Raw genomic sequence first — 23,135 nt, forward strand, 5'->3', positions numbered from 1 at the left:
ATCTCTGAGCATTATTTTTCAACACTTATAAAAGTATGGACAACAAAATGAGGCGAGCCTGTTCTTTTTTTTTAAGCTTTGTCTGCTGGCGGTGAATCACAGTTTTCAGCTCTTGTTTTGGGCAGTTTTCGTAGTTTCGTAGTGCCTTCGTAGTTTAAATGTAAAGGCACGAGATGAAAATGTGAGGATTCTACGTTGTCTAGCGCTGGCACTGTTTTGACGCTCCCTCGCTGCATGGCTATTTCGGCGGTGTGGCCAATATAGTAAGCAGACAACGGCCGAAAGGTACTCCGCAAGTGACGCTTAGACGCATAGTTCAAGTATAATCAACGAGCGGCAGATAACGGCGCAGGCGAGACAGCCATGTGATGCCCCTTTGCAGGTTACCAAATATGGCAAATGTGTGAAACGGTCACTATAACGGTAGATGGAACACGCAATCCGTTCGCATGGGAATGCTGCGTTCGATGTTTTCATGTGTTTTCTGATGGAGGAGGAACACTAAAACTGTGGAAAGTTTTCCAGGATTGCTGAGGGGTTCTCGAAATCCCGAGGCAGCGTCTGAACGTATCAAGTAATCGGTTGCTCACGAACGCGCTGTTCGCAGTAACTAAACCAAATTGAAGATTCGCTGAAATGGGGCAATCTTTTTTTTTTTTCGCAACCCTAAATGCCACCCTGTTAGGCCTTTTTGATAAATCAACGAGCAGAAAAAGAATATTTTATTCACTAAGCTGAACGTAGAAAGGCATTCCTGCGTTGTTGTTTTTTTTCTTTCGAGACATATTGAAATTCGACACCGAACTAGCTCACCATTCCACCTGAGGGATCTGAAAGTCATTGCATTACTTTTACTAGTATCGCCATGGAGGCAAAAAAACAGAGGACATCGGCAAAACTTCCCCCTCCGCCGTGCCAGAGACGACACGAACAAGCCAAATATCAATGGCCGGCTGCCGCGTGCAGAGAATAGATTAGGTTTCGCCGCCATCACGGTTGTCTCTCACAAGCATTGTTCCACCGCAGGCAGCGTGGGAGTGGTCCTTGCTGCTAGGGAGCCTACATGCAAGCGCCGGCGCTTGCATGTAGGCTCCCTACTTGCTGCAAGCTTGCCCTGTTCATTTTTTTTTTTTTTTGTAGCCAGTTGTTTCTTCTTGTCGCCGGCACATTGAAGGCATTAAGAGAAGAAAAGCGTGTGGCTCCAGTTTCTCTGTTAGTAGATGCGTAATTCACATTACTGAATCACTTCAGAAAGAAAAAAAAAACCAACCAAACTTTGGTGCTCATGAAAGCGCAGTTTCGATTTCCATGCGCAATCTTGAAGGATATAAACAGCTTCAAGCATAAGGATATAAATCTTGAAGGATATAAACGTACAGCTTGATGTCTCCAGCTTCAAGCATAAGGAGCTTTAATAGCTCCTTATGCTTGAAGCTGGAGACATCAGTTACATCTGCGTTTATTATTGGCACTTGTGCTCAAAGCATTTGGTTTATTTTGGACGTGGGAATATTTTATACGGAGCTCGATTGGAAGTTACGGGGGCTTTTGTCTGTGGTAGAACATCGTAGTGGCAACCTAATGCATCGCCACATTTATAATATATGAGAATAGCTAAATACAAGAAGCAGTGCTTTTCGTAATAACTGTAATACTGGTAATATTTTGGAACGTACATCTCTAGCCACGGCAATACTTTCTCTATACACTCTCAGGTATTGTGTAGTCAAAAGAAACGATTCTGTCGTAGCGACAGCCGTCTGTGTCGTAAGCCTAATGTCTTCTTACAACATGGCCTGCTCTTCAGCGATGGGAAGAGAACTTTGCGGCCGAGCAATTGGCCATTGCCTTGGCCCTCCTGGACGACAAACATGCCAATATCTTCAGCGATTCCACGGCCGCCATCCGTACCTTCAGCGTTGGCGCCGGCTGTAAAAAAGCCTGTCGCATCCTCGACGGCAAAAGCATCGCCAACCACACTCTCACGTAGTTCCCCGCTCACTGAGAACCATCATAGGAGGCCCCACAAACCTCAACGAGCTGGCCCACTCCAAGATGCGAGGTCTCGCTTTCCGCGACCATGGAGAACTCCCCCGCGGCCCGCAGTGGTGGAGAACAGAGATCAACCAACCACATATAACGAAATTAAGCAGCACTTTTATCTCGAAAGGAGAGACTTTCCCTTTCCTCACAAGAAGTTAAATAAAGCGCAGGCATTGACCCTCAGATTATGGCAAACAGGCTCGCATCCCAGCCCGGCTTTATTACACGAGCTTTATCGTGACACTTATGCCAGTAGTTCTTGCCGGCACTGCAATGACTTCTCAAGCCAATATCATGCTCTGGCGTGGCCCCTCAGTGCGAGGCACGAAACAAATCAATGAGGACAAGTGGCTCTCCGCTATCAAGAGCCCTGATGCCGGGGCGCAACTATGGGCTGTCCAGAGGGCCCACGATACGGCGGTCGGGCATGGCCTGACTGTCACAACGTGGGAGTGGCCCGCTGCGCGCTAAGTCGCGTACCTCAGGACTTTCGTTGAAGTTTTCCATCCATCCATCTCCACAAAACGCGGCATACTGAAAACCACGCACATTTTGTACATATTGGGATACGCTCTGTCGGTCTATTTTAACCCTTATGCACTTGATCCGCGTGATTCCTTAAACATATCTGGTGCCTGCATTCCTGAAGAAGCGCCAATTATTCATTTTCATTTTGCAAGCTTATCGGCAGTATAAAGTGGGAAATATTTGTTCGTCAGAGCCACCTACTCTGTAGACCAACACTTCGGAAACATGACTGCTGCGGCTGCTGCAATTTCCTAGACTCTCCTGGATACTGTTGGGAACTTTGATAGAGTTGCTGCCGTGATTAAAATCGGTACGACTGATTTGATGCGTTGGACGCGTTTGGTGTTTTCCACTTGGGAAACGCATGAGCATCATAATCACCCGATCCACCAGACGACGTGTTTCGACACAGGAAAGATGACCGCTCAGACTGTTAGAAGATAATGCAAGGTTGTAGGAAACCTATCGGCATCATGTTGAGTGCAATAACTGGTACGACTGACTATTCGCGTGCCGAATCACTTGCCTTTAACGTATTTGTGCTTCTCGCTTTAAACAGAAGGGCGTCAAAACTACCAGGTCCGTCTCCGATGCGTAAAGAGAGCGCTGCTTAATGTGTTGAGGCCTGTTGGAAATTTGTTGGGTGCAATGGTTGTTGTTGTTAGTCGTAAACAGATCGCATCGCACATTTTTTGTAGACAAATCACACCTATAGTTTGTCCATCTGGTTTTTCGTAGACAAATTGGATGGTCTTTAAACCAACGCGTTTTACGCTTGAAGCCTTCATTACGCACGTAAGGCATTCTTCTGTCAACATGAAAGCGTATGAGACCAGGCATTGACCCTCAGATTATTGCAAACAGGCTCGTATCCCAGCCCAGCTTTATTACACGAGGTTTATCTCAACACTTATGCCAGTAGTTCTTGCGGCATTGCAATGACTTCGCTAGCCTACTGCATTCGCACGTAATTCTACTCTGCTGTTCCTTCCTAGAAAAGCGCGCCAGGGTTCTTCCACAAGCGGCGATTGTTCCTTTTCACCCTGCCGAGTTCGAGGAACGTTTGTGCGTGTAAGCACGCCGAGGCCGATCGTCGTCTTTATGCTCCTCGAATTCATAGTCCGGCACTTCCCCACTGGCACGAAATTGAATCGCCGATTGTGAACGCTCCCCTGTCCAAACGGAGCGAACAAAGTTTCTTCAATGTAGTAAAACATTTTAGCATCAACAAGCACTGTGCCATTGCCGCTGCACATACCACCAGTTCGCACACGCGTTTCAATTGCGGTCACCGTTTCGCTTCAGAAAATTAACAGGGTTCATGAGAACCCGTCTTCCCGCCTAAGAACAATGCTTCGCATCACGTAGCGCTCGGCTGTTATTGTGGGTGCAGGAATTATTCAGCCTCTGCCACGCAAAAGTTGGGCATACAGCTTGTCACCCATACGGAGGCAAGTAATGAAAAAAGTTGCCGCAGTTTCACCTGAAAGGCGAAGCAACAATTGCGATAGCAAATTTGTAGAGAGCTATACGGAGTAATGATAGTAGCTTTATCAGGTGTATAACCTTGGACATGCAGCAGCACCGGCAACACGCAGAACTGTTGTCGACGCCGTCGGCGTTTTGCCCGCGTTCGCACAAAATGCGTGCGGCGTTGGTGACTGTTGCCGAAGCGTCTGATATAAATAGGCACTTGGTGCCGCAGCTAAACGTCGCCTCCCCTCCCCTCCTCGCCACGGCCTTTCGCGCGTCGGAGGAAGGCGCGTTTGTTCTACATATATGGTGATTGTAAAGGAGGAAAGAGACGCCTACTTCTGCAGCCCTTAAGGGAGCACGGCGCAGAACGCGCGTTTGTTCTTCGCCGTGCGTTCACTCCCCGTGAAAGCGCGCGTCCCTCGCGCCCTTTCACTCGCACATACAGCGTTCGGCGCGCGGCGACGATTTCATCTCCACTGACGTCATACGGAACCTCACGGCAACGGCGACGGCGACGCCGACGGCAGAAATCTGCTTTGGAGTGTCCATATAATTGCTATCGCAATAAAAACGCCCATGTACCCTACATTGGGCGCACGTTAGAGAGCCCCAGGTGGTCAAGATTATTCCGGAGTTCCTCACCACGGCATGCCTCGTGATAAAATTGTTGTGTTGTCACATAAAATCCCAGAATTTTAATTTTACGCGGAAGCGAGCAGTGTAGTACAGATTAGATCGATGCGACAGCGAACGAAACATGTTGGCAGCACAGCGCACTTCGAGCTGTTTTCCCAAAGCAGTGTTGTCGCCTCGTGATATTGTAAACAGGGTAGAATGACATGGAACGTGCTCAAAAGCCAGAGTGGACATTATAGCGAGCTTGTCGACGTGACCTTGCAGTGACGTCGACAAGCTCGCTGTAATGTCCACTCTGGCTTTTGAGCACGTTCCATGTCATTCTACCCTGTTTACAGTGACTTTGAAATTTTGTGACGCAGAAGCTCACAGCGCGATACAATGTGTCGGTCAGACTAACCCATTTGTGTTATTCTGCATGACAGGAATCTTTTTATTGTATGTCGCACGATGATAGTTCTCTTCAATTTGAGCCCATTTGAAACGAGCTCTGGTTACACACTTTGTTTGGTTCTGCTCGTTTGTTCCAGAGATTTTCTCTAGGTAAAAGATTGCGTGTGGGGCCACAGCCCGTCACTTCGCTCTGTTGTTATCGTTGTTTGATATATCCCAAGTAATGGGTTTCATTGTTCTCATTTAGGCAGCTGTGAAAGTCTTTCATGACTTACTGCAAATTGGTTAGAAAGTAGCAACAATTAACGACAGTAACAACAATATTAATTGCAGCTTGATTGTGTTTCCATTGGTGGGCAGGAAATTCAAATCACATAGACGCACATCGAAGGCGCATTTACAGAAAGACACATCAAATCTGCATTAGCCCTCCGTGTCGGGTCCAATTATTCCGCGACATATACAGCACGACGAACACCAAGACATTCTCAATAAAGATAATTTGTCGAGTTGGCGTCACGGATACATATGGTTCTTCCTGATATTTCACAAATGCCCATCTGTCACATCACGCTGAGGGTAGGACTTTGCGCCGTATCTTTGGAGCATCCTGCCTAAAGAACATCCCTTTCTTTGGATGGAACAAAAAATGCCTTCAAGCAATTCGTGGGCCACATTTATTACAGTTATGATTGGAGATTAAGAAGTCCCAAGAACTATACGCTGTCTCTGATGCCTTGAGTTGTTGGGAAATTCATGAGAAAAGCCTTCGTGAACTTGCTACAAGGATTTTGTTTTTCTTTAATTTGACTAGCTTTTGTCATTCAGCTGTACGAAATATAAGCTTTTTACTTCCAAATGAAACATTTATACGAGAAAGTATCAAACAGCCTCTTAAGGTATGCCACGACCAGCAGCTATACTTTTCCGATATCTTTCTTTGCGTTGGCGATTGGGCTCATTGGAAGCCAACGTGATGGAAAACTGCCGGCGAAAGATGGAGCAGCATTTTTACGTGCGCTTTTGGCGATTTTATCGAGCTCTTACTCTTTCAGCTACGCATGGATTTGAACATACGTACGTTGCGTAGCTCCCTACGCGCTCTGCGTTCCACTCCATTTCCGCGTACCGTATACGTTTGCGTTCTTGCAGCGCCGATCGATGCTTTCGACCGCACCGTTCGTGCCCTGCCAATGCCATGCCGTTTTCTGCGGCTGACGTGTTGCACGTCGGTGGTTGTGCGTTTCTTTGCTGCCACCTGCTGCTATCGCTTAACCGCGTGATTTTTATCAGGGAAACGCTTGCGCTTTGATTCCATTGATTACGCGCGCTACACTGAAGCATTAGTTCATCCTCCGTCAGTGCGAGCTCCAGCTAGAACCTTCACATTTTATTTGTTCTTGGAACCGCATTGTGTAATGACCCATTTCATTCTTCGTTCCCTTTCGCCCTTCGTCACTATAGTTCGAACGCCGCGGCACGTTCGTTATCACTGGGTTAGGACACTTGCTCGGTGCAACAGATGATAAGAAAAGAAAAATAGAAAATAAATCGATCATTACAAAACATGGACCGAGTCTAAACTAAACGGCACAATATAGTAGTATTACTTTCATCGTACCAGTCCACGTTCGACAAAATGAAGGCGGAGGAATGGAGAGGGACAAAGAAACTCTGTCTGTACCCTTTATCTTTAACCATTTGAGCGTGCACTGATCTGCTGAAAGCATTAGATTACCAACATATCCTCCTTGCGTATCCATGCTTGTCGTAAAATTTAAGCACTTTATCTGTTTCACGGAATGCCTCACCTGATAACATTCACAAGAAAACGCACTAAATGAAAGATTGAAGCTTTTTTTTTTCTTTTTTTAATCCGCATTCAAGCTGCTATAATTCATTCGTCTCATTTGATGGGTCGAAGCATACCCGGTAATTACGGAGCCATTCCCAAATTTGCTACTTGGAATAGCGCAACCAGGTTACCTCGTTGTCACCAGTCGACGACCTCGCCGCGACTGCTCTCTTGTCCTGCAGCCGTGGTTTCGACACGTACCCTCGAAAAGTGAGAGACAAAGCGAGAAAGCGTATCCAAAAAAAATCATGGCGCGTGTAAATCGGTTGCCACTCCCCGATAGTGGTAGTCCACAAGCACTCTCGCTTGCGCAACACGAAAGGTAAAACTCGAGGCAGATAAGCAAACCTCTCCGGAAGCGACGCCGCCGACAAACGCGGTCACTGCTCCCCACTTGCCTTCGAGCGACTCGCAGTTATTGTCGTTCAAGCGCGACCAGTTTCTGGTACCTTCATCGGCTTGCTGCGTTTTTTTTTTAGTGATAATATTGTTGCTGCCTAACACGAAGCAAGGCGCATGGCGTTAATGTGTTGCTCCGAAGTTCACACTAGCGCATATCTATTCCATTAGTATTTTATCGTTTTGTTTTCCTAATGCTCGTGCTATTTATGCTCGGTGGACACGGTAAAAAAGAGTTAAAAAGACAAACACGAAACGCTTGCAGGAGAATTGTTGGGTCGCACCGTCGTGTTTCGGTCGTTGGCTTCGCAAGCCCCAGTCTGACCTTTCACACTTTCAAGCCCCCTAAGCTTATGGAAGTTGCGGGGTCGTCTTGGTTTAACTCCCGCGCATTTGACAATAATGTAGTGACGTCATCGCTGCGATAATGGCGTCTGTGAAAAGCATCAATACTTGTGACAACAGTGGGCTCCCAACACAAAGATTCAACCCTACGATTAACTCTGAATCCTAACAGTAGAGTGTTCTGGACGACATATTCATAATAATAAAGGATGACTTTAGCAGCGCCTTTGTTGCCGTTTGCGGCACGAAAGTAATCTTGTTCCAGTGGATATCTTTCAACTCGCGTATGAATAAGAAATTCTCGCAGGAACTTCACCTTGAGTTCAACCAACTCTTTTTAAAGAAAGTTGGCTCTGCAACTTCTGCCGGTATTCTCGCGGTACTCAAATTTAGACAAATCTCAATGATATATGAGGTCTGTCCCAAATGTTCGTGTAGTGAATCAACAAAGTAAGGGTGTGACGGCGCTGCTTTAATGGTCGCTCCACTCTAGAGTACACCAGTGATATTCACTACTCCAACGAGTGCTGGATTCTGCTATTACGAGCCAGAACTTTGTATATCATTTTTTGCAACCAATTTGTGGCTATCCTCGTAATGGCGAACGACTAGCATAGAAACTAAGAATCAGTATCACATTGCTCGTGATGTTTAGTAAGAATGGTGCATAAATTTATCAACTGTCATGGCCCTCATATAGAAAAGGTTCCCCAATAAAAAAAAACGAAATGTCGTAGTTTCGGCCGTCAATTGAAGTATTTATACGAATAGCAAATTATGAGAAAATTTCACGAAGCAGGGTTCGTAGTTTTATAGGGCGTACAAATTGCAGTAAACATACGCTTAGTAAGTAAATAAGCATATTTTCTCGCCCGCACAAACATTAACAGACCTCACTCGACGGTGGCGACAACTCGCTGTCCCAATGCTGGCGTAGTGAGGAGCACCGCTAGCAGGGAGCACGCGTGCTTGTCCCAAGCGAACGTTTCGTGTTGCCACTCCCTTCACGATTTCGACTGTTCCTAAAACTCAGATTCCTCACACTACACCATTTACGGTGCCTAAGGCTCAGATTACGCAACTTCCCACAGTAGGCGCGCGGGGAGACAGCGCGCATGGCACCATATCGGCTCGCCCTTACATGCTTGCCCTTCGCCCTGCCACTCGCCTCAGGTCACAAAAAAAAAATAATAATAATAATAAGACAAAAAAAAAAGAAAACTGCGCCCGATTTAGTTCAGCGTCTCGGGGTCGAGGCTGGAGCAATGACCTGCTGATCTCGAGGGTTCAGTCATAATCGTAGCGGCCGCATTTAGGTGGAGGCTAAATGCAAAAACACAAATTTACTTAGATTTAGGCCCACGTTAAAAAATTCCTGGTGTATAAAACTAATCCGTAGACCCCATTACATGCCTTATAAGGATATTGTGGTTCCGGCACGTAAATTGCGGACTGTAATTTTTAAAGCGCTGCTTTATTTGCTTACCATGTTATCTACGGTTTCGCCTGTGTTGGTACGCCCATCCGTCCAACCGTCGTTCCATCTATCCATCCACTAGACCGTTGGTCAGGTTCTCACAGAGTAGATGCCTCCTCACTTTGACGAAATAGAAAAAATTATGCGTGGCTCTGCTCTCGCAAACACCAGAGATCAGCGGAGCTGGGGAGAGCCTATTATTTGTATTATTATTATTATTATTATTATTATTATTATTATTATTATTATTATTATTATTATTATTATTATTATTATTATTATTATTATTATTATTGACTTGCAAACAAACACATTTGACAGGAAAGGGAAAGCGAGGAGCAGGCTGGCAACTGCCACTGGAAGGGGCACAACGCCTGCCTACTCTTTGGAAAGAAGGATTTCGTCCCGATGTTCTGCGTAGTATCGCGATGAATTCAGCCGGCCACGTTCACGAGCCTCTGGATCTTCATTTCTACGCCTATGCGAACTCTCGGCTTCCCTCAATCTAAACTCGGACACCGGGCGCGTTCGGCGCGAACGCGGGCAAACGCGGTCGGCGTCTGCAGCAGCTCTACGTGTACCACTACCACCTGCCTTACTCCTTCTCTCCATCTCGCATCCGCTATGCTGGCGATGCTATTTTTATGCTCTGCTTTCACTCTCTATAAGCTGTCTCTCTCCCAGCTCGGCGAAGCTGCGGACGACGGAATGATCATTTTAGCGGGCTTCTGACAGTTAGAAGAGCTATTAATTGGGCTAGTTGGTGTGCATTGATTTTTTCTTGCGCTAAGTACAGTAAGACGCCACAGGGATGAAACGGACACTGGATATGAAGCGTTTCATCCTTGTGGCGGCTTACCGTACTTAGCGCAAGAAGAAATGAAAGCTTCTAACAGCTCCGCTGTAAAAGGCGAGTCTGGCGGCGGGATTCAAACCTCGGTCCCCAGTGCAGCAACCAGATGCTCTAACCTTTAGGCCTACACCAATGAAGCTTTTTTCAAATTGTCGCCACGTGTTGATTATGGTGATGATTCCCATACTATGGCGCAAACACACATAGGGAGATTGGCCAAGAAGCATGGGCACATATCGAGCCACTAACTAGCTGTTTGACATGATCGCCGCCGTGTCAATGGTGACTCTAAATTATCATACTATGGCACATACCAAAAAGGGGGATCAGCCAGGAAGCGGCTGGTACAATTAAAAAAATAAGAAGGAATTAAGAAATACAAGTCAATGTAAGATTTGTCACAGTGTGATAGCACGGGTGCGCCAGTTTCCCTTACGCGAAGAACGAAGGAATAAAATTTGTGAATTTATATGGTTTCATTTTAAATCGTGTCACGATAGCTTCGCTCTACATAGATTCTAAGATGCGCTTGGAGCATATATATATATATATATATATATTTTCAAATTAGGCTCTCAGGACGATCCAAGATTAGGATGCCCCTGCAGTGGGCATCCTGATCACTGATGACAGTGACTTGCATGGGAAATTGCTCATTGGTAAACCGCGGTAAAGTTCTTGCAATGCAGACTTCGAGTCCGCAAAGAGTATCCTATCTCATGTCAGCCTCTTTGCTTTTTCTATAATAAATTCTGTTTTTTTTCTCTCTCTCTCTTCTCCTAGTGGCTAGCTTGCAGTTAGTGTAAAACAGCTTTAGCTGTGATTTTCATGTCTTGTAATTATCGTCAGAATAGAGGTCTCGAGTTTCTTTAGCATTGCGTATTAATGAAAGCGAAGATTGCTCTGCCCGAATTTCTCCGGTTTGTGCGGCTGCCTGGTTGCTTGCTGGGTGCTAGTTGCTGTTTGGTCGGTCGCTATCTCGGGGTAAGTATCTGTGGATATTGTTACGGGGGGATCTACAGAAAAGGGGGTCTATTAACACTACATCCAAAGAGGCTAAAAATGGGGCGGCAACAACAATGATGGCGGACGATATACCTGACTTCGTCCCCCCTGTTCTCCTCTCCACTCTTCAGCATCTGCTTCTATATGCGCCGCACAACTGGCTCACTCAGGTATATATACAGGGTGTTCGTTTTTCAGTTTTACGGAATTTTTTGAAATCGCCTGTGGCAGGTAGCATAATTCATATCATTGAGCTCGGTTGTTCAATAAGGCGGACAGCAGTAGCACGACAAATCGAAATACACATTCAACTAATAAAGCGCAATTAACTAATTAAATTCTTAGGTAGTTAGTTTACGACACGTATTGCAATTGACGAATTGTAGCCACTGAGCTTGTCAGGTGTATCCACTTGGAAGGAATTTCCAGAATAACACCAGTTTGGAGATATGCGCCATCAAACTCGCCGTAAAAATGCACTGTTGTTCCACTTACTTTTCTACTAAAATGCTGTTTTATACATTGAAGCACAAAAGTAACTGGAACGCTCATGTATTTCGTCCCACACTTTGGGATATAATATCTCAAAACTGGTGCCATCCTGGAAATTAATTTCAAGTACAGGCGTCTGACAAACTCACCGGCTACAATTCGTAAATTGCAATATGTGTCGTAAAGTATTTAACTAAGAATATCATTACTCAATTTTTTGTCAATTATTTGAAGAGGTGTTTCGATTTCTGATGCTACTAATGGCCGCCTCTTCGAATAACTCAGTTCAACGATAAGAATCATGCTACCTGCCATGGGCGATTTTTCAAAATTCCGTAAATCTTAATTTTGAACACCCGCTATATATATTAGGCGATTTTTCAAAATTCCGTAAATCTTAATTTTGGACATCCGCTATATAATATATATATATATATATATATAGCGGGTGTTCAAAATTAAGATTTACGGAATTTTGAAAAATCGCCCGTGGCGATTTTTCATATATAACTGAGTTATATAACTGAGTTATTCGAAGAGGCGGACATTAGTAGCGCATCAGAAATTGAAACACGTGTACAAATAATTGACAAAAACTGAGTAATGAACTTCCTAGTCCATTACTGTATATATATATATATATATATATATATATATATATATATGTGTGTGTGTGTGTGTGTGTGTGTGTGTGTGTGTGTGTGTGTGTGTGTGTGTGTGTGTGTGTGTGTGTGTGTGTGTGTGTGTGTGTACAAAGGTTATATCTGCACCGAAATAAAGTTCTAGTGAACGGGCTGATATAACACTTGTATGCTGACCAAACATGCGCATCTTTATTTTGCATAACAACGACAACAACAAAAAGCAACTTCCTACATAAACCCAGAACATAAAATGTTGACTCGCTGATCTGTTAATCGAGTGGTTATTTGCATTCGTCGACTTCATCGATTTCCTCTACTTTCTTCGATTTAGCCAGCCGGTATGTACCACTGGGGTTGGGTCCCTTCTTGGGGCCCCATCCTCCAGAGTGAGACGGTTACGCAAGAGGTGGTGCAGAATCGCTAAATGTTGCTTCATACGGGCCGTACTTTTCTGTGCATATACATCTGTCACCACCACTCTTCTCTCGACAACCATCAAGCATCGTCTTCGTCCTTGGGATATCACTGCGCGTGCGTGTCACACTGCACATCCGCCTGATTTGGGGTTTGTATTTCGGCATACCTTCCGAACGATGTAGTTCATCAGCATAAAACTTGCGTGACAAGAAAGTTAATTGTGACCTTTGTGGCCTATAAATATGAACGCTCCGTGAGGTTTTGCATATCTTGAAACTAGACAACACTGTACACGTTGCCGTCGTCACTCAATCTTCGCTTCACATAGATTCGAGCAAGTGCGCTGGATTCACTTGTTTCTTCCGTCTCAATAAACACTTTTGTCGATACTGTAAACGATATCGCATACTGTCGCTTTTATTTTCGAATAACGCATGCGTGCCAAAATCGGCCATGGATCATTTAACTCTCTATTCTAATTCCTTTTTTTTTTTTTGCCTGGGCCAGCAGCGGTCGGCACCGCGCTCTTTCTACGTTATCCCCAATGGTGAGGGGCGAATGTTAACAAAGAAATAAACTCGTACGGAAGGAGTCGTTACATTGTACCGACCATACGTATGCTGTATCCCCTTGATATTTAGACGTTAAACCCGCTGCCGCATAATGCTGCCTAGGTTCGGTCAAGCTGTCATTAAAATAAATATTTTTTCCACATCTCGCTCATATTTTTTTACACACCCTGGAAGTAAAGCGGATTCGCATTGAAATGGATTGCACTACTTAATTATTCATTTAGGCGTAGACGCAGACGCTCGCTGGTGCTATGAATATAGGCGGCCCGCGACAGCGTCCCAGTTAGAGCAGCTCGTAAACCCAGCCGCGCGCAGCGGGCGATAATTAATGAGCCGAGCGAAACATTGCGCTGCCCTCTCCGAGACGAGGTGCGTACAGAGAACTGGTGGTCTGTTTTTGGGTCGACTTCGGCGAAAAGCGCCTGCATAAGTTACAGCCTGTCTGCGCAATTATCTTTGCTTCTTTGGCCGGTGAAAGGCGGCGTGCGAAGGAATGGGTCCCGAAGCGTAACATGACGTGCTCACTAGTTTTATGTGGGTAAGGTAACCCCACGTGTGTCGTGGACAACTTTCTGCGAAAAATGTGAATTTGTACGGCATTTACCTAAATGAAATGTGTTGTGCTTATCAGTGGACTGTACAAGCCTTTAACCTATACTGTAATGACGCAGGAAGAAAGACAGAATTTATTATATAAAGTGCATAAGGGTTGGCCCCAGCTAATGTGCGTGAGCCTGATGTTGCAGCACTGCGTATGTAGGAATGTAGCAAAGAGAAAATTACGGTTCTCGTCAATGAAGAAGGCTGGCATTGCTCAAGGTGTGAAAAGAACGTAGCAACGTCGCAAAAGGGTTCTGAAGTATCTGATGACACGTGTTTCACAAAATGTCGTCTATCACCCACTACCCTAAATGCAAAACCGAAGGCAGTAGTCGAAAGACGACGTGCAAGTTCTGCCTTCACTGCTACCAGTGCTGTGCAAACGATTTACGAGTTTTTACTTTCCGACCTGACTCTCTGACTAAACAATTGAGTGTTCCTCGGGCTGTGTTCCGCATGCGTTCGACTCCGGGATGTGGCAACTGACTTTAGGGACTGTGCAAGCACGAGCACCCTTGAACACTGCCAGTCTCACGATGAGGCGAAGCGGCCATTTGTGGCTACACATTAGTGGTTTCGGCATCTCTTCAATCTCGGGAGTTACAAATGAGCTTTTCGTGTTGGGGATTTCGTCCGACCCGCAATACAAACTCAACTTCTAAGAAAGCGAATCACGTTATAGCGTAAGGCCAGTCCATCTGCACAGAGATGATCTTGCAGTCAGGGTCGTGATAGTGTTCGTGTCAAGTTTCAGGGCATTTAGGGTGCAGCTGAAGCTTTGGGCTGCTGGAAGACAGGCGAGGAAGCCAATGTGGTTGACAGGAAAAGCGTTCGGTTTGCAATTTTAGATACGGGAATGAGCAGATGGCTGTGGGAACATTACAGAGACCGAATCCTCCCCGAGCAAAGTCTCACGTGGACAGAGGTGATCACGCTGGCAAGTCGATCTGTAAAAAAAAAAAAAAAAAAGGAATAAAACTCAATATCGTCTTTAAAGGATTGTGCGCTGATCAATAGCGATTTATGTGTTCAAATATCTTGTCAGTACACAAAGGCCGTTCGTTTATGCGTTACAATGCACACTCATAATGCCGCCACAGTTCAAATCTCTAGATGGCATCAGTCATGGCATGATACTCCACCGTTTTGATGTACATACACAATCGCTTTTCGTTGTCATTTTTACAATTGGACAACCGGAAGAACGGATTTGGCTACGGGTTTACATGTTTTCAGTACGTGAGGGGAAACACAGGGAAGGCGGGAGATTGACAATCAAGACGATGAGGAAAATGAGAACAACGTGGAAGCAGTAGCCTGCTTTCCCCTTGTTCTAATTCTGCTCATTACGCGAACGTGAGGGGTGGTACTAATATATGCCGTATGCAGACACTACCTGGAAGCCGTCCTTTATTTGCAACGCTGCTGGTGTCTCGCGTCAGTACAGCTCTGTGGAGAGGTACTGCCCACGCGTTGCCTGCAGCGTAGGTGCTTCTAGTTTTATGGGGAGCTGGAGGCCTTAACGAGCCTCTCGAAATTGCTTTATTCTTTATGTTTGTGTTTGTGTCTGTGCGCGTATGGGTAAATTGGGTATATGTGGGCTCGCTATGGGTATCACCCCTTATCCCACCTGATATCTTGAGTAACTGTTCTCCATTAACGTTCACTAACATCTCAGATTCAGAAACGAAGACGCCTATACGTTGGCAAAACAATAAAATCATTAGACTGAACAAATTTGTAAAATACCATTGCCATAAGGCTGCTGTTAATCCCCCAAGCTTTTCACAAAAAGAAAATGACAGAAAAAAAAATACAGCAAGAAAGGTCGGATACGATGTCGCAGTTATAGCTTTGGATGTGTTCTTGATACACACAGTATACTGCGGTGTTTCGTACGATCACCAGCGTCGACTCTCTCTCGCTGCGAAAAGCCGATGTCATGAGCGTATTGATGAAGAAATAGAAGAATATACGCAACATGCAACATAGCACTTTCACTAAAGCCACTGAACGATGTTAATAAAAGAGTTGTCCTTAACGGGGAGAGAATGCTTGAAGTCGTTCATGGCACCATGCCTTATTTTTGGAGACATGGTCGCCGTGTACATATAATCAGATTTATAGTTTCAGCTTTCGATATATAGTACTTCTTCCCAGCTTCAGAGCATAAGGAACCTCTGTCAAACGTTCTCTTTTTTTTCCTTCATCTCTGAGTAGACTTTCGAGTATACCAATCATTCGCACTGCATTTTTTGGCAGCAGCATCTGCAAAATCTAGCTTACTCATTTTTTTTAAATTTTACGACTGTTTGCGCCTCCGGAGGCCCACTTTTTCTTTATTCTGCCCCAGTCTAGCGATTGAGTGCGGCTTCTGCTTCACATGGTTTCACGTCGGTCCGGCGATCAATCACACACGCTTTCACATAGCGTCTTACGACAAAGTCCTTTAGTCATTCGTTAACCTCAGCCTTTTCTTTTCCCCATAATATTCAATCTCACAACAAGTACTCCGAATAAACTCTCTCTTTACTTATCTTTGCAGTGCATCTGGCGCAGATCCCGGCTGTGGCGGCCACATTTCGGCCAGGGCGAAATGCGATAACGCTAGAAAATACCCAGGTAGTCAAAGATAATCCGCCGCCCTGAACTAAAACGGTTCTTGTAGGCCCAGAGTACCTTTGAGACGTTAAACACCACGAACCAATCAAATTCCAGAGCTTATATTACTGTCATTCTTCATTCGCCGTGCATTGTACCGTAAAAAAGCACTATCGAATTCCAAGTAAAAAAAAATGGTTGATGGAGAAACAGTTATTCAACCCCCCCCCCCCCCCTCGAGCAATGGCCATCGTTTCAGATTGTTTTATCATTTACTCGAATTGCCATCATCAACGTATGCTCAGGATTTTACCTGTGCAAATAAGCGAGGCGTGGCAGACATGCGCGGCACGCTTCAGCCCGTTTCATACATTTTACGAAGGAAATACTTCTATCTTCACACGCAGTAGCTTTATTTGCCGGAGAAGGTGTAGCGATTTGACTCTGTTACGAACTCATTTTGGTGCGCCTGTGCAGAGTGTTTCACTTAACTTGTACCAAACATTAAAACGATGCAAAAGCTACGTAGCTCGACAGAACAAAGGTAATGCATCTAATCTGATGAAGCAAGAAAAATTCAATTCCGTGGCACAATGAATCCTGTTATATGGGCGCACACGCTGGGTCCTAGAATTGAGATGGCTGAAAATGTCATGAGCAGATGGCATGGTATGAGAAAACACGGGAGAGTAAAAGAAAATAATGAAATGAAAACATGAATCGAAGTGCATCAAACAACCTCAATGTTGGTAGCTAAGCTGACTAACTTAAGTGCCGCACTCACTTACTTCTCTAGCATTGCAACGCCCGTGTGCTTGCGTTGTAGTGCACGTTGAAGAACCCCGGGTGGTAAAAATTATTCCGGAGCGGCGTGCCTCGTAATCGGAACTGGTTTTGGCACATAAAACCCCAGAAAGAAGAAAGAAGATGGAAATACTCAATTGTGTTTTGCAATTTTCAATATTAAAGAAAAAGCCAGCATACTGGCCAGCACCGAACTGCCCAAGACACCGTTGCATTATTTTGCGATATAAATGTTATGCATTTCATTTCTGCTTCTTATGGTATGATTAATAGAAATCGGGCCCCTCGCTTCCCATTCTTCTCGTTCACTGCATTTCAGGAGTGAGTCGTCTTGATGTTTCATCTTCTTTCTTTCTGGGGTTTTTACGTGCCAAAACCAGTTCTGATTATGTTTCGATTTCTCGAGCTACTAGTGCCCACCTCTTCGAATAACTCAGCTCAACAATAAGAATTATGCGACCTGCCACAGGCAATTTTTAAAAATTCCGTAAAGCTTAATTTTGATCACCTGTTATAGCTATGTCTGCGCGGAATCGTGTGCATAATGCAAGGGGATTGTATTATCGGACATGGAACGTTCAGTTCAATTTAATTCATTTATTTTTACGTTGCAATGGTAGAGGAGTATGTGAGCTTCGGATTTAAGTTGAATTGAATTGAATTTATTTGCTAGAAGGATACAAAAATGATGAAAATACATGAGAAGCATTTGGATCCTTAGCATCAAGCTAGTTTGGATCCATACATGAATAATAACACAGATTTATATTTATACAATATCAATTTCAACAGTTGTGTGTTTATGCAGGTAGCAGACATCTTGTATTGTAATTATAATTCAACGTTAATACAGGTCTTTCATGGTGTTTCAGCTCAACAAAAAAGTATTTACTTTGTTTTACGTGCACAGGAAGACTGTTCCACAAAGTACAACCAATGCTAGGAAGCCGCCTTTTGCCATATACACTTTTTACAAGAGGCTGCAGGAAGTTCCTGGCTTCGTAGCCTCTTGCTGGGAACCGGGAAGACATGAATGATGAGCGGTGAAGTGGACAATTGTTAGTTATACAGTTGTACACCATAATTGTAGTTATATAGTTTATTAGCAGTTTAAGGGGCATGATTTGATATTTGTTAAATAGCAGCTTTGTAGGGGGCTGCATAACTTGAACTTGACAGAAAACGAATTGCTCGCTTCTGCAGCACTGCAAGTGGCCTTAGCTAAGATTCATACGTATGACCCCACGACTCTATACAGTATGATATCTGACTATGAAAAAGAGCGAAATAGATGGTTTCAAAGTCGGTACATCAAAAAACTGGCGACATTTAAATATCACAAAGCAAACACTGCTGAGCTTTTTACATAGCGAATCAATATGCATTTGCCAGTTTAAATGACACCTAAATATGTTCTTATTCATACGTTCAATGGGCTCTCCCTCTACCTGAAGCACGCATGAGTCGAAAGTTATAGCTTTGTGTGAAGAATGAATTAACATATATTTTGTCTTCTTTACGTTCAGTAGCAGCTTATTAGCATGAAACCAATTACTGATAAGCTTCATTTCTTCATTAGCTATATGAAAAGCTTCAGGCGTAGACTCATGTGCACAAATGAATGCAGTGTCATCCGCGTACATAACAGGAGTGAAATTACGCAATATCTACGGCAGATCGTTGACGTATAATGAAAATAACATGGGTCCCAACACTGATCCTTGAGGGACTCCCGTTGAGACCTCAGAAAAATCTGATTCGACATCGAGAAATCGTACCTTATGTTGTCTATTGGTGAGATAGCTTCTGAAAAATTCTAGACAGACACCACGGAAGCCGTAACGTTCTAGTTTCTGAAGTAATATCCTATGATGTAGAGTATCGAAAACTTTTCTAATATCAATGAACAAACCTAATACGATCATATTATTGTTTAAGTAGGTGTTCACAATATCAGAGAAAGATAATATAGCGGTGGCGGTTGACCTCTTGCTCCTGAAACCATGCTGACTCGATGTTAGCAATGATTATTTTTCGACAAAATTCATGACCCGTTTAGTGATGAGTTTTTCAAAAGCTGTATTAATGGCGCTCAGGACAGATATTGGGCGGTAATATTCAGGCGGGTTTCGGTCTCCATTTTTGTTCCAGTTAGGCGGCTTAGCTACCAACATTCAGGCTGTTTGATGAACTTCGATGCATGTTTTCATGTCATTATTTTCTTTTAATTTCCCGTGTTTTCTCATACCATGCCATCTGCTCATGACATTTTCAGCCATCTCAATTCTTGGATCCAGCATGTGCGCCCATATAACAGGGTTCATTGTGTGACAGAATTTAATTTTTCTTGCTTCATTAGGTTATATGCATATACACTTGAAGTAGATTAGTATATACTTTTGTTTTTACTTGGCATCCTTATTTAGGGTGCAGGTGATGAACAGAAAGCTGTCTATAGTGTATTGCCACCGGCGTAAAGCTATTTCCAACCAGCTTGCGAGCATTTCACTCTGGCCTAACTAACTCGTCCTGTGTAGTCGACTTGCCGCTTTAACATTTCGATTACCTTCGGAAACGGTTTCCTCGGCGGGCAGAACTTTACTCCAGAACACCACTTCTCCAGGCTGGAGCATCTGTTTTCTTTTGCCACTTCCACCCGGGAAAACGAACAGTCAGTCTGTCCTTGCAGGGCTCTGAGTCTCGCTCTCTCGCACTTAAAGACTTCGCTTTTCGCTATCGACTTCAGAGGCTGCACGGAAGATAAATGGCCATTCAAGCGTAAGCTACTGCAGTTAACTGCTTCGTCGCGTCAGCTAGCGATATCTATGAAGACTGAAAGCACTGCAGAAATAGCAAGGACGTCATTTAGTACAATTCCTCACACTCTTTCCCTTTGCTGTGTCATTCGTCATTTCCAGAACTAACGTACAGTAAAATGCACAGTAAAGTGCACAGTAAAATAGGAAGTGAATAGAGATATTTTATGCTTGCATTTCATAAAAAGTACCTGAAACATATATTCACATCGCATAATCTTTATCTTACTTTATCGGGCTATCGCAGGACGGGATATTATAGGAGCACAAAGAAACAGTGTCTTAACAAATACACATGTAGCAAAATTATGCAGTGCAAGGTACAAATAAAAGAAAACATTTTAAGGGACATTTGAAAATTCTTGCATGAGTAATATTCGGATGTTTCCAGCTATTCAGCTCGATAGTTTTTTGGCTCGGAGAAAAAATTGTGCTAAAACGTTGGTACGATCTCTTTATGTAAAGCCTGCGGTCTATAATGTAATTATACCCGCAGCCAGAATATTTGAAACAGGACAACGCCTTTACCAGAATAACGGCTTCAAGTAATGCGATCGAGCCGTTATTAACATTACTTTAGCTAACACAATTAGGACTAAAAGTAGATATAAATAGCTCTGTAAAATCGAAGCATGGGCGTCGTCACCACACTGTTGTCTCGAGAATGGTGGTTCCTCAAATTTATGGATCGCCACCGCAACGTCTTAGTGCCTATTTTTTTCTGCTACTTAGCACGAGGCCGTGGGTCCGAGCCTTCCGGTGCGGGAAAAACGCATAAACTGCCGCATAGTGGTTTTCAAAATTTATTCGGAGCGCCACACTACGTTATCCTATATAGTATGTGCGTTGTTTTGGGACGTTGAATGCCACTGATAAATGGAGTGTAAAGACGACGCTAGATTGAGGTCATTTTGATTTCTCATTGGCTATTAAAGCGGAGCTGTTTAAGCCGGACGTAATGTGTCCGCTGAATTAAAAAAAATGTGGGCCGATCCTGGCGGCAGTGCAGAAAGGGTCCAAGCGCAATGGCGCATATCTCTGTGAACTAGCGAAGCTGAGCGTGACTAAGTCTAGCTAAGCCTGTTTGGGACGACTTAAGCTTAGTCAGTCAACGATAGGCGATTGATAGCCGATCAAAAGCTAATCGATGATGGATCAGTAATCAATTAATTCCGGAAAATGCTGGGGATGACTTGGTAGCGCTTAGCCTAGCCAAATACGTGGCCAATACCTTGCGATAGCCAATCGATAGCCAATCAGTAGCTAATCAATAATCGTTTCAATAATCAATAAATTACGGAAAATGCTGGGGCTGACTTGGTAGTACTTAGCCTAGCTAGGTGCCCATCAGCTCCGCTGTCTTTTTAGCATTGCGTCTCCAGTGCAAGCTACGCAATTTTTTTAATAGGTTACTGCTGAAGTTTATAAGCGCTTGTGACGTTGTGTTACTTGCATTTCACTTCATTTTAACGAATATAATTTATGAAAATTTGCTGCAATTGCAACCCATGAAAAATGCAAGTATTTCCTGCAATGCGCCACATGAATACCAAATAAGAATTGCAAATATTCGCAGGAAGGGTTACAGCCCTTTCATACAAACAAATACACTCGCACTCCCTCTTCACTTCACCGACTCTCTCCACTCACTTTTTTAATTTTTACTTTGTATTTAGGAATGCCTTACAGACCTTTAGCAAAGCAGTGTGCAAGGGGGGATTACGGGGACTGAAACGCAAAACACGCGTTATTCAATACAATAAAAACTTGGAGGACGCTTAAAGCTTCGCCTTTAAGAGTAGAACGCGATAGCGTTATTGGGACCCGTTCGCATCGCATCGTTCGCATACGGCAAGTAGGCTTCATTCACTGCAACACTGAACATGGGAAAGCCAGCTTACAAATACCAAGCTTACACCGATCCCCTTAGAGTAATGCGTGCACAGGTAAACATAAACACACCTCGCTCAATGACCTCGGAAACTCGCTGTAAAAACGTCGGAGTGACAAAGCGTGCCAGCAGCAGCGGGCAAATTGACATTCGCGCTGTCTCTCGTCTCGCTTCAACGCGAACTGAACGTCGAACGCACAGCGCATACGAAGCTACCGGCACTCGGCGCATGCACTTTGTCCCCATCGAAGATCGCTTGGAAGATGGGGCCCGCGTGGGCGCGCACTTCACCCACATCGCAGATTGCTTTCAAGATACGGCGCCCACGAGGCCGCCCTGTGAGCAGCAGGACGACGGAGCAGAACGAACCCACCCCCTCCCTCTCCTTTTCGGTCGCCTCGCCTCGATGCCTCGCGCGCGGAAGAAGACCGCGTGCTTCCGGCCTGCCTTCCTTCCTCAAGTGCGCTACATTGAGCCGCGATTGCCGGCTCACCCTCGTATACTTCTACTCGCACACGCAAGAGTACGGCGCGCGGCGACGATTTTATCGCCGTTGGACTTTATATGGAACCTCACGTCGACGGCGACGACGACGGCGACGGCAGCAATGCGCTTGGAGTGTTCATATAACTGTCATCGCAATAAAACAAAAGAGTGTAGCATGTGATGCGTGCGCACAGACAACTTGAGTTCCCTGTGCATTAAAAGGCCGTCGCTCAGTCCGGTCGTCTTTAAGAGCACTACAGGGCTCTGGTGCGCTTTTCTTGCCCCTTCTCTCATCCCCCAGTATTGGTTGGAAAACCAGGTGAAACCTATTTAACTCCCGTAACTTTTTTTCTCTCTCCCTTTCAATCACTCGTCGTGTTACTCGCTATCGCGGATAGACTAAGTCGGAATATAAGCACGCCAACGTGCGCAGTAAGACTGTCTATAGCTGCAACATCGACATATTGTAGTGCAGCGCTTGGTGCTAATAATTTGGAGACATAAATTCAGGATACTGACTATAAAACGCGACATGAACAAAAAAATGTCACAGTTTCGCCCTAAGGGCGAAGCAATGAATGCGATAGCAACACAGCCATGTCATACGAAGTAAGGTGAGCGGCTTTGGTAGCAATATGAATTGTAGTAAACATGAGCTGATTAAGTAAGCAGGTGTGCTGCGGCGTAAGTAGACCGACATGAAGAGAGACTCGATGACCACGAGAAGGCGCGTGTGAAACGGTGGTGTTGATGAGAAGCGCTTCCCGTGCGCAGCGCGTGCAAAGGGACACACCTGTAGCGC

Source organism: Dermacentor silvarum, chromosome 10 (assembly GCF_013339745.2).
Source record: "Dermacentor silvarum isolate Dsil-2018 chromosome 10, BIME_Dsil_1.4, whole genome shotgun sequence".
Taxonomy (NCBI): Eukaryota; Metazoa; Arthropoda; class Arachnida; order Ixodida; family Ixodidae; genus Dermacentor; species Dermacentor silvarum.